We start from the raw sequence: 13,734 nt of genomic DNA, 5'->3' as shown, positions 1-13,734 counted from the left end.
GGTCTTTAGCGGAAATATTTTTTGGAAACTTTGTTATTAGCAGTGGGTTAGGAAGTGGTGAATAATCTTTGAGAATTCGTTACACTCATTGCTCCAAGAGACCAACGAAATATTGATTCCAAAATATGGGAATTACTGGGGGTGACTCTATGTAGCTCTGAGCACTATGGGACTCAACATCTTAGGTCATAAGTCCCCTAAAACTTAGAACTACTTAAACCCAACTAACCTAAGGACATCACACACATCCATACCCGAGGCAGGATTCGAACCTGCGACCGTAGCAGTCCCGCGGTTCCGGACTGCAGCGCCAGAACCGCTAGACCACCGCGGCCGGCTGTGACTCTATGTATCTACACCATGAGACGCTCACTATTAGGCCATTTCCACCAAGTACCAGTTGATGAATGTGGCTGGACATAGGATTCTGAAGTAGTTGCCAGTTACTGGCGCCGTAACTCGAACCATTCGAACAATCTCTGTGGCCAGTGGCTACCGGCCTTGCCGTACGTCAAAGTCTGTACATGTTGGGCAGCTGGAGCAACTGGTGAATGGTGTAACCTCCCCACCGCAATTTTAAAAGAAAGAAAATGGACAATACTTAATAGAAATGGGGAGCCAAGTGTAACCTCCCCACAAAAATTTGAAAGAAAGAAACACGACAATATTTAATTATGAATGCTAATGGACATTGCGCTAAGCGTAACCTGCCCACAATGAAATGTACTGACAATCGCAACAAAAAATGTGAAATTCGCAATCTGACTCAAATATAAATACCTCATGAAAAATTAAAGTCCATTCAGTGATAAGAAAATTTAATTAAACCGAAATATCGGTCTTTGGCCCTGTGTAAAACAATCAGAATTAAAGTCTTACCTCAGAATAAATGGATGTCACATATCTGCTCTTGTTGTTGCGCACCGCTTGGAGGAACTGCATTGCAAATAATAATATTCTCTTTTTTTTTGTGATTTTAGTGGAATTTTTCTTCAAAAGAAGTGGAATAAAATGGGAAGTGCAACGAAATCTTGAGTTCAATAAAAAATTAAATTCTTGAGAAAATGCTTTTGAAATAAAAAATTATTATTGGGAGACTTGTTGGAGAATAATTACAATAAATAAATTTTTTCATTATCTAATGGTTATATTAATTAACAGTATACCTTATTCCTCATCTTGACCAGTGTTGCCGACCGCCTACATCACACAACCGTACTGGGCTGCTACTACTGACCGACCGCTCTGCATGACGACAATTAGCGTACTGCTCTCAACTAGACAGAGCTACAGACTCGCAACGACTACTGACAGACTCGCAACGACTACAACTGACAGAGAACCGCTCGCAACACTCGCGCGGTCAAGCGCATACTCTCTGGTCACAGATGCTACAATGCCTCGCCATCGCTGCTATGTTACATACGTGTTTCATAACCCTCCACTGGGGGGGCAAAAATTTGGCAGCGATGGTGAGTCATTTGGACTTGCCAATCGCGGCAAAATTTTTCTTTAATTAACAAAATCCTACAACTTACAGAATATTTAAATGTTGTGCACACGCACTAAGTACAAAATATATCAGACAAAGACAAAATGTGAGTACAAAACATAGTAGCAAATCAGAAAAATGTATATACAAATTATTTGACAGATAATAAAGTGCACAGGCACTGAAAAAAATTTTTTTAGCATATGCAGAACAAATAAACAGACTGGCAAGAATAATTAGATGTAGTACATAAAGTAAATGTTGTGCACACGCACTAAGTACAAAATATATCAGACAAAGACAAAATGTGAGTACAAAACATAGTAGCAAATCAGAAAAATGTATATACAAATTATTTGACAGATAATAAAGTGCACAGGCACTGAAAATTCTTTAGCATATTCAGAACAAATGAACAGACTGGCAAAAAATATTATGTTGACAAGTGACATAAGTGTATTCGCATTGGAGTTCAGCGAATCGAAAAATGTATAACCTATGAACATAAATGATGTTACCAAAAAAAATTTTTTTCTTTATGTGACAAGAATCAGGATAGGAAAGGGAAGGATTGCATCATGGTTGTAGCACTTTAGATTGCACACAGCTGCTCTGAAAGTCCATATCTTTCCACAGAAGTACAACACCAAGTGACACAACTTGAAGTTCTTTTCCCATCAGAATTTATCAGTGTAGCCAAGACACTGAACTGTCGTAGTAATGTTCCATGTTTTCATTTTGGCAGTACATTACGTACACCAAACAGTGGGACCATAATAATGTCTTCATCGCTCATGGTGGTGGACAGCATGTCGTGTCAACACCACACTCTTACAAGGCACACCAACGTAGAATTAGTGCAAAACCAAAGATAGTGCTCCATGATCACTAGGATAAACAGGACAAATGGACATTGCAGTAATTCAGGGTAGTCAGCTTATGAGGTGAAGGACATCAAGTCACATAATATTGACAATTACAGACTTAATTAGTAGTTTGTGGCATTCATAGCCCAGTTATTGAACATTTCTGTACCAAGTATGTAGTATTACAGAAAAATGTTCATTGATTGTTTTACATAGAATCAGTAGTCTTCTTTTCCTAGTTACAAAGCATTATGAAATAATCGCATTCTTTTCAGTTACAGAGTATAATTAAGAATCATTAACCTTCTCCTAATTACAGTTAATTAATCATTTGTCATTCCAATAATCATTAGCCTTTTCCTCATTACAGTTAATTAATCATTTGTCGTTAATTAATCATTTGTCTAATTACAGTTAATTAATTGATCATTTGTCATTTCAATATAGTAAGAATTATTAGCCTTAATTAATTACAAAGCATTATTAAACAGTACCATAGTTAATTAATTATGTGTCATTCCAATCTATTAAGAATCATTAGTCTTTTCCTAATTACAAAGCATTATGAAACAGTCACATTCATTTCCAATAACAAAGTATGGCATCGTTAATTAATCATTTGAAATTCCAATATAGTAAGAATTATTAGCCTTCTCCTAATTACAAAGCATTATTAAACAGTCACATTCATTTCAAATTACAAAGTATCAACATTGGAAACAAGAGCTAATCAATGGCATAATTAATAACAATTCGTGGAGTGACATTAATTATTGGCACTCAGTGGCCAGCAAGTATTGAATAGAATCATCATTCAGTATTATTCAGATTATTACGAAGTCATTATTAAAATTAGTTAATTACAGTCAAATCATTAATAATCACAGGCATTATAAGTGGTAACATTACAATAAACAGTGTTCCTCCTTCAGTAGTATTCAGACCATTACAAAGTCATTATTAAAATCAGTTAATTACAGACAAATCATTAGTAATCACAGGCATTATAAGTGGTATCATTACAATAAACAGTGTCAGTTATTAGCTAGTGACAAAGCATTATTTTGAATATAGTCTCATTAAGAGGTCATTACTCAAGGGACGTACTATTCAGAGCTAATCAGTATTATTCAGAATTTTCTCAAACTGGTATCACTATTTGGGACTGTTAATACATTTTATATATATATATATTTTTTTTTTTTTTTTTTTTTTTTTTTGTTAGCAATGCATTGCGTTGGGATCGATAATTAATTGCTGAGGCATAATACTTTTTACTTTTGACGTATTGCTGCAAATGAGAATAGGTAACGTCATTCGTCATGAGTCAGCTGTAGCAAGAGTATGTAACAAGGCAGTACATGTGATCACATTTATAAACGATAGACACAAACGGGTAAAAATAAAAATGCAAGTACTAGAACAGGTATAATAAGTAACAGGTTCAGTAAGTGTCATGAAAAACTTCTCCTGGAAAAAATACAAAAACGGATTATTGACCTGAAAGAAGAAACGCACACTATGCTGAAAAGTAGTGAACTTCGAATTAACAGGCAGTGAAGTGTGTATAAAAATGTGTTCCATAGCTGTCCTTTCCAAAACTTTCAGTCATCCTACTATGCAATGTAACACCTGCTGTCAAAGCAAACTGCAACAAATACTTAAATAACTACATAACATAAATACATAACTTCAACATTATCCTCATCTGTAAAGAAAAAAAAACTTCATTATCCATATCATCATAACTTCACCATTATCATCACCTGTAAAGAAAAACTTCATTATTCATAATACCATATCCTTCATCATTATTCATCAGTATTCATTATCATCTGCAAAAAATCACTTCATTACTCATTACATAACTATTCCTTATCTCTAGCATATTTCATCACTAAAACTAAGATGTGTAGTTCAGTCTGACAGCCTGCATCAATCACCTTGTATTCTGAAAGAAAAAATTAGTTAAGACTGCTATTCTGTGATGAGTACAGTATATTCTTGTTAATGCTTGTTAATCCTGATCCATTTACTTTTCCTCATAAAGTTATTGCATCTCCTTTCGTTTATTCCGTAGGTGAAATTCCCATTTATGTTGAATTTATTTCTTAGAATCATCATTCCTTTCTGAAATTGATGAACAAAGATTAATGTCCTGCATTTAAATCATATACCCACTAAATAATGACTGGTTTATGGTGACACAATTAACCATACAGCATAGCATGACAGAAAACGTAATATGTGAAAGACGTTGACAGTGTTCAGATGCAAAAATGTACACAGAATAATACAATGCAGTAGCAAAAAAAAAATGTGAAACAGTCACGATGTTGAGATGTCATAAGGCAAAAAAAATGTCAAAGTCGACTGGTGTGTGTTATATCTTAACTATTTCATAGTCCATACAAACAAAACTGGAGTACAGTCACATACACAAAAAAATGGAAAATGTGCACGGTCTGATGTGTAACGACAAGAAAAGCGACCTGCTAACCTTACCTTGCCGGGCACTTGCCAAGAAAAAACACGATAATCATCAATAAGTAGTCACATAAATATAATTGCAGAAATAGTCGTAAATGTGTAAATTCATCTGGAAAAATATGCACGGTCTGATGTGTAACGACAAGAAGAGCGACCTGCTAACCTTACCTTGCCGGGCACTTGCCAAGAAAAAATACGATAATCATCAGTAATTAGTCACGTGAAATAATTGCATTAGTAAATGGCATCATAGTGTGTTGAATCATACAGTGGTTTCACTCAATAAACGGTTTAATGTTTGAGATATGGTGATTGCCTTTGGATTTTCTGGTTCTCAAAGTTTCGACGTGTACAACATTGGGGTGAGGGATGCTGCGAATCCGATATGGACCTGCGTATAGAAGTTCAAATTTACTGCACTTACCTTTTAATTTGCTGGATAAATAGTGTGTACGTACTAGTATCTTCTGTCCAACGTGAAAGACGCGGCGTGTACAAACCTGTTTTTGCTGTCTTCTCCGGCGCTCTGCGGCACGTTTGATGTTGTTCAGCGCAATGTCAATTATTTCGTGGTGTCGTAGGCGACGACTTTTGGGAAATTCTATTAATTCTTTAATTTTGTTCGGTGGTTCAACGTTTTTCAGTATAACAGTCGGAGATAGCATAGTGGATTCATTTGGAATGGAATTAATTACATCTTGGAATGAGAGTATGTGTATATCCCAATCAATATGTCTTTTGTGGCAGTATATTCTACACAGTTTACCAATTTCTTTCATTAATCTTTCACAAGGGTTCGAAGAAGCGTCGTACTTGGATATATAAATCGGAAAAATGTTTCTGGCTCGTAACATGCGTGTCCATACACTACTACGAAATTGAGATCCATTGTCAGAAATTACTTTCATTACATGCCCTACATGAGATAGAAAATGTTTTACAAATGCTTTCGAAACAGTTTTAGCAGTAGCTTTGCGTAATGGAGTGAAAGTAACAAATTTTGAAGTGAGCTCAACAGCGACAAAGATGTAGCAAAAACCTCTGTTAGTTCTCGGAATCGGACCAAAAATGTCTACTGCGGCCATGTGTCTTAATTTCACAGGTATAATGGGATATAAAGGAGGAATATGTGAAGTGGTGTCTGATTTAGCTTTCTGGCAAATTTTACAAGACGCTAAAACTCGTCGTATACGTTTTTCCATGCTAGTAAAATAACAGTTCTGTCTCAGTATAAGAAAACATTTTCTTGCTCCGTAATGTGCGTAACTTAAATGAGTGTACCAAATTAATTTGTTAACCAGTTCGTCAGGAATGCATAATAACCAATTGTTGCTGTCAGGATGAGAGCGGCGAAACAGAATGTCATTGCGTACAGTGTAGTGGTTTCTAATCGTAACATTATTCTTATCTAGCCAAAGGTGTTTAACTTCTTTCCACACATTGTCTTTATTTTGTTCTTGTGCTATGTCCTGTAATGACGATGAAATAAAGTTTTCAAATGCAACTTGCTGAATGTACATGACACTGAAATTTGCTTTGCAGAAGTGGGTTGCTACGTCTTGCTGATTGTTGCTGAGAGAACGCGACAGTGCGTCTGCTATAACATTTTGCGTACCGGGAATGTGAACTATTGTAAAATTAAATTCCTGTAAATATAGTTTCCATCTGCTTAATCTGTCGTGCGTGAATTTGGCCGAAAGTAAAAATTGTATCGCTCTATGGTCTGTGTAAACGGTGGTATGTCTGCCATAAAGAAAGTGCCGAAATCTCGTAAAAAGCCCATACAACACATAATGTTTCAAGTTCTGTAACGGAGTAATTTCGTTCAGCAGGTGACAAAATGCGGCTTGCAAATGCGATGTTTTTAATTACTGTAGAACCATCTTCTTCAATTTCCTGGAAAATGTGTACGCCTAAAGCGGTGTTAGAACTGTCGGTGGCAATGGAAAAATTTCTGGTAAGATCTGGGTGCGATAAAAGTGGAGCATTCAACAAAGCATGTTTCAAGTAACATTCTCGTGAACAAAATTCTGCGTGTCAAAAGTAATGTTTGCGTTACTGTAATATGCAATCTGTGCTGTATCTGGTTAAAATCTATCGTACGTGTTATTATTTACGGGAGAATGTTGTGGCATATCCGCTATATGAACTGCTTTGTTATTTCTTACTGACGTGTTACGCTATGGATGACACCTATTGTCTGTTTCATTCATGATTATTTGTTGTTGCTGATGTTGTTGCTGCTCATAATATCGACTGTTATTAAATGTACGCTGAAAATTGTGCTCGTTATTTTTACGTCTGTCAAGATAGTAATTTCTATACGGCGCATTGCGATACGAGTTGAAATAGTGTGTTATCTGTACGTAGTTATTTCTTTGCTGCCATGCGTTACTATTTGTTGGAGCTGGGACTATACGTGCACGCGGCGAAACATTAAAGTTTGGTTGACCTTGTAGACTGCATTGTTGGTTACGTATGCTAAGCGGCTGACTTTCATGCTATTGTGGTGGAAAACGTCTATTGTTACCAAAAAATGCGTTTGCTGTTAATTTTACACATACTGATGATTACGATTTTTATCTGTAATTAAAATTACGGCGGTTCTGGAGTGCCTACTGAAATTGTCACATTCGGTAAAGATTTGTTATATCCGGTTTTCATTACATATTCTTAATCCTAGATAGAGCAATAGTTAAAGAGCAGTTTTGATAGATATAAAGGATAGTAGAAGAAAAGGCAGCAGTGCAGAAAACTAAAGATGAAACAGCACTACTACAGCTCGGGGCCCTATGCTCGCTACGGCACATATTCATTAAAGCGTAATGAATCCCCTGAGGTCTTTTACGCACTGCAAATAAATTTTAGCTTTTGCGTTGCAAGCAATAGCGGTAAAATTCCAAAAGTAAATCGCTGTATTCTTGCTAATTCCAGTTTCTGCATAATACGTAATGCTGATGAAAATACAATAGCAAATTGTCGCATCTGGTTCAAAGCTAGCTTCTGCATTACAGGCAATAGCGGTGAATGTACAAAGATAAATTGTCGTATACAGTGCAAAGCATGTACCTGTACGCTGTCATTATTAAATTCCTTACATTTTCTGGCGGATAAAAATTGCTCGTAATCTACGTTCTCGTCATTGAATTTGAAAACACGTTCGGGTTTGTGTGTGAATCTGTTCGTCTGTGTCATTCCGGATTTCCAGTTGCATAGCTTTTCAGATTTTAAGTCGCGTGGCTTTTCGGATTTTAAGTCGCGTAGTTGCTGTAAATTGCTCACATTATACACGCTGCGCGAGTCTGACACATGTTCATAAAGTGGCGTCTGTTGCGGTATGTTATTAACTGAAATGTTTTTCATCTCTGTTACTTCTTGTTGTAAATTTGACAACTTCCTACGTAACGTATTGTGAGATGAATCGATCTCATTAATTGTCTGCTGTAAATTTTGAAATTCAGGTGTTTGGATAAATGAAACCGGTGCAGTATCGTCTGATTTATTGTCATTAGTATTTTCGATAACATCAATACGACTGGCCAATTCATCACATTTTTCAGTCAGTATTTTAACCTGATCATCGGTTTTAGAATCAGACGCCTTAATCTGTTTTTGCAACTTGCGCGTAGTTTCGCTCAGTTTTTTAACATCAGCTTTGATGACATCGCAATCCTGTGTTAGATCTAGTTGTTCGAATCTATCTGTCACTGTTTGAATATTTACTGTGTGTGTATCTGTTTTTGATTTAAGGTCAGAAATTTCATCCCGTAATTCCGCGTTCAATTGTTCTATGGTATTAATTTTGTCGGACACAATACTAATATTATTGTCTACATACGTCTTCGCTTTCGCGAATATTTTACGTTTGTCCTCTTGTCTTTGTGCAGTGATTGTTTCCATGACTTGTCGTTTTACTTTGTTTTGATCCTGAATAAATCTGCGGAAACGCGTATCACTGTTCTGTATGTGCTGATTAAAGCGCTCGTTAATCTGAGTGTTCTGCTGTTCGAATTTCGCGTCTATCTTTGCGTCCATAGTGCGCGAAAGTTCTACCGTCATTGCTCTAAACTCGTCCCGTAATTGTGTAGCTTTTTCAGAGCACTGTTTGGCGACTCCGCTAATTTCGTCTCTGAGTGTATCTGTTGCGGCTGTTTGCATTTCCCTTAATTCTTGTGCAACAGACTTTATTTCTTCGCTATTTTTTCGTGAACAAGCCTCAATTTCCACGCGCAACTGTTCCTTAGTGTCATGGCACTGCGCGGCAACGTCTCTAATTTGTTCACTAAGCTGTCTGTTCTGTTCCCTAAGTTGTTTGAAATTTTCACTCTGTTGTCGGACCTGTTCACTAAGTTTGTCTTGTTTTTTGTCATTATTGTCAAGTTTTTCATTTAAGTGTTTGTTATCTTCCCTAAGTTGTTTGAAATTTTCGTCATTTTTGTTCTTAGACTGTAGCATTATTGTCATAAATTGTTCCAAAGTAACATTACCTACTTTATTCTCACTACTGTTTGATGGTGTATCTACAATTGTCGCGTTTTGTGTGACCATTTGGTCATTCTGTAATTTACAAAAACGTTTATCAGTCGGATGTACATTGTCAGACACTGTTCCGGAATTAAATAAATCCGTCGTACTTTGTGTATCCTGATCACTTTCTTTAGACAAATTTGCCTGTACGTTACTTGAATTTTCCAAATCGGGTGTGTTAAGCTCTGCAGCGCTCATTACAATAGAGCATTCTGCGTCATCAATTGTCGTCAAGTTAACAGACGAGGCAATTGAGTTCGTTTGTTCATCATTAAGGTGAAAGTCATCATTAGTGGTTGGAATGCACTGATTGTTAGTGAACGCAGGATTGTCATCATTACGTTGCGTATCACAATTACTATCGGTCACGTTGTTTAAGTCGGTAATTTCATTCAAAATACCTCGCGATACACTATTCGCAGTCTTTCGCGGCATTTTAACAATAGTCAAAATTATTCACAAAATAAATAAGCACAATGCAAAAGCAACACACAAATACAACAAAGCAACAAACTGCCGTTGACCTGTAGAGAGAAAGTCACAATATTATTAACAGCGTTGCGCTAAATCCTAATTATATCTAAGCAAACAAGAGCAGATATCTGACTGTTGTTCAAAAGACTCTCAACGAAATACGATCCTGGACTGGGTGTCGCCAAGTGTAACCTCCCCACCGCAATTTTAAAAGAAAGAAAATGGACAATACTTAATAGAAATGGGGAGCCAAGTGTAACCTCCCCACAAAAATTTGAAAGAAAGAAACACGACAATATTTAATTATGAATGCTAATGGACATTGCGCTAAGCGTAACCTGCCCACAATGAAATGTACTGACAATCGCAACAAAAAATGTGAAATTCGCAATCTGACTCAAATATAAATTCCTCATGAAAAATTAAAGTCCATTCAGTGATAAGAAAATTTAATTAAACCGAAATATCGGTCTTTGGCCCTGTGTAAAACAATCAGAATTAAAGTCTTACCTCAGAATAAATGGATGTCACATATCTGCTCTTGTTGTTGCGCACCGCTTGGAGGAACTGCATTGCAAATAATAATATTCTCTTTTTTTTTGTGATTTTAGTGGAATTTTTCTTCAAAAGAAGTGGAATAAAATGGGAAGTGCAACGAAATCTTGAGTTCAATAAAAAATTAAATTCTTGAGAAAATGCTTTTGAAATAAAAAATTATTATTGGGAGACTTGTTGGAGAATAATTACAATAAATAAATTTTTTCATTATCTAATGGTTATATTAATTAACAGTATACCTTATTCCTCATCTTGACCAGTGTTGCCGACCGCCTACATCACACAACCGTACTGGGCTGCTACTACTGACCGACCGCTCTGCATGACGACAATTAGCGTACTGCTCTCAACTAGACAGAGCTACAGACTCGCAACGACTACTGACAGACTCGCAACGACTACAACTGACAGAACCGCTCGCAACACTCGCGCGGTCAAGCGCATACTCTCTGGTCACAGATGCTACAATGCCTCGCCATCGCTGCTATGTTACATACGTGTTTCAATGGTGATGTGGTCGATCAAGGCAATGAATGTACTGAACAGACTAATTTATCTTCATGGCATCTAGAAGCTACAATTCTAATCCAGTATGGCACATCCTTTGTTACGGCAAAATTATGAGCCACCAAAATATGGAATTCAGTGGACTGTTAGTTAGCCCGTGGTCTGCATTCGTTCTCACTTCAGGCGACCATACCAACAGCCACGAATGGACGCTCTTCACCATGAATAATAACGAGTGAAGAATGCAGGGTTGCACTATGGATCCTAATCCACACAGAGCTTGGCGTTCCTTCGCTACCGCCGCGCAGGGTAGCCGCATGGTCTAGGGCGTCTTGTCACGGTCCGCTGTGAGGTAGCGGGCGAATTGTGGCGCTCTGAAAATATTCTAAGTTGGCGTGGCTGCATGGGCCGCTCGTCAAAGCCGGGGCCGGGCAGCAGACAAGTGGTGGCGGACGTTAGCCGGACGAGAGGGGAGTAGGTAGCCCCAGCGCGTGGTCCAGCCGCGTGGCTGGGAATTCCGCTGTGACGAGGACGGTGCTTTGTGTCGGTGAAGGAGGTGTCTATGCCGGGAGTGCCAAAGATGGCGGACTTTGTGAAACCATAATAGCCGATATTTCACAGTTCGTATAGAAATTAATAGTAGCCAGATGAATCATGATACCTCAAAAAGAAACAAGTACATTACCATTATTTGCACGCCGATTCTGATGGTGTAGTCAGATTTTCAATATCTTTACTAGGTTAAAGTTTAGTATCTGACAGTAAATTATACAAGTAACACCTAGCAACGAATTTCCAAAATCTAAACGGTTCTTTCGATTTCGTCGATCTATGTGTCTTTAGAAAGCTATTAGCGTAAACCTAAATTGGTATGAATTACAGGCATGTAACGTGAATAGTACATGAGTTATAGGAGGTCAAAGTGACCGATTACTATCGATCGCCTCGGGCCACAAGTACTCCAGAGTTACCTGAAAAAACGGTAGCAGCATGCTTATAAATATATTTATTCACCTATGTCTTTGTTTAAATTCGATATATACTATTCATGAAGAAATTGGTTAAATATTTACTGCGTTTTAGGAAGCACAGAGACATTAGGTTCCTGGCCTACCTTTTGCTCCTCTTCTGTTGATATATGTTTATTTAATTTTTTATGTATTTAATAATATGCGTTACAGTGTGTTTATGGTCCTGCCGTTGTATCTGAATGTAGATCCATTATTTAGTATGTGCTTAAATATATTTGTGGGTGCGTTAGCTTGAAGACATGGCGCGAGCGCTATAGCCAATCACAGCGCTCGTGAATGGGGAGAATGGATGGAAGCGGGAGAAGAGCATCGTTTCGAGAGAGGACAGAGTAGTGCAGGAGAGTACGGGAATGAGTGCTGGACGCGGACAGTACAGCGCGGCGGACGCAGAGTCGTGGGAAAGACTAGGACAGAGGAGGAGTTTGCGCGTGATCGAAAGAGATCGAGATACTTCGGAGTGCCGACTTGTGTGCTCGTGAGATTTCCGTGGCTTCTGCAGTGAAGACGAAGTTCGCGTTTGGAAGTGAATATCTCGCGAGCTATGTTGTTGTTCATAACTAATTACGTGCAGTAGGAATCTATTGTTTCCCTGTTATTCAACTTATATTTTATTTAATTGCTGGACCATTGACACCAATAAGTGTTGGGCAGAAATATACCGCATTCTCAAAAGTACTTCTACTATCGTATTCATCATTTAAAGTCGTTAAGATAGTACCTGCAGATTTTATTTAATTGCAATCTTTCATTTACAAATATATATGTTACTTTCATAATTTGCAACTGGCAAGTGATAGAGACCCTCGACCATTCGATTCATGTGTGTATTCTTATCGTATACTGTAGACTCAGCAGTATTTGGCCTATAACGAGGCAACTACGTATCCCAGACCCTAGACAACGAAACCAGCCAAAACTTTTAATATTGGAATGCTGAGTCTGAGGGTGCGTAGTTATTTTGGAACGCCCGCAACTGGGAGCTCGTCCCGGATTGTGCCCTGCAAAGTGGTAATTCCTTTGCTCTCTGTTATTCAGCGTGCTATGCGAAGTGTAAAAACGTTTGCAAAGCCAGTAGAGATTTCTGTAGAGTGAACCTCTCACAAGAAACAGTGGGAGACGGTTCTTTTTTTCGCAAGTAAGTTTCTGGAAATAGTGAAATTACGCAGTAATTTTCACAACCAACACATGCTATCGATAGAGGTCCCAATCTATCACGTTAAAGGCAATTTGCGTGGGGGCTTAGTGTCTAAATAAGTTGATTGCCGGGAGCAGTAGCGGTTAGCGCGTTTGACGGGCAACGGTATTGCAGCCGATAGGAACACGCGGTCATCGGCAGCAGATACAGTTGCATCAGGCGATTTTCTCCGGTGGCGGACGTAGCTCAACAACAGTGTTTGGCCTTTAATGCGGCAACTTCGTATCCCAGCCCCTAGACTACGAAATCACCCAAAACTATTAATATTGCAACGATGAGTCGGAGGGCTGCGTAGTCGTTTTAAAAGCCCGCACTGCGCAGCTCCCCGTGTCGGAGGTTCGAGTCTCCCTCGGGCATGGCTGTGTGTGTTCTCCTGAACGTAAATTGTTTTAAGTTAGATCAAGTAGTGTGTAAGCTTAGGGACCAACAACCTTAGCAGTTTCGTCCAATAAGACCTTACCACAATACCGCAACAGGATCATTTGTATGGGTAGCTGCGAAATGAAGACCCTTGCTTGGCAGTTTCAAGAAGGTTGCATCGATTTCCTCCTCCACGCCCAGGCTGACGATCCTGCGGGTGTCCTCGTTCTGCTA

The sequence above is a fragment of the Schistocerca serialis genome, chromosome 6 (assembly GCF_023864345.2).
Source record: "Schistocerca serialis cubense isolate TAMUIC-IGC-003099 chromosome 6, iqSchSeri2.2, whole genome shotgun sequence".
In the NCBI taxonomy this organism is placed as follows: Eukaryota; Metazoa; Arthropoda; class Insecta; order Orthoptera; family Acrididae; genus Schistocerca; species Schistocerca serialis.
This window is presented reverse-complemented; position numbering follows the sequence as displayed.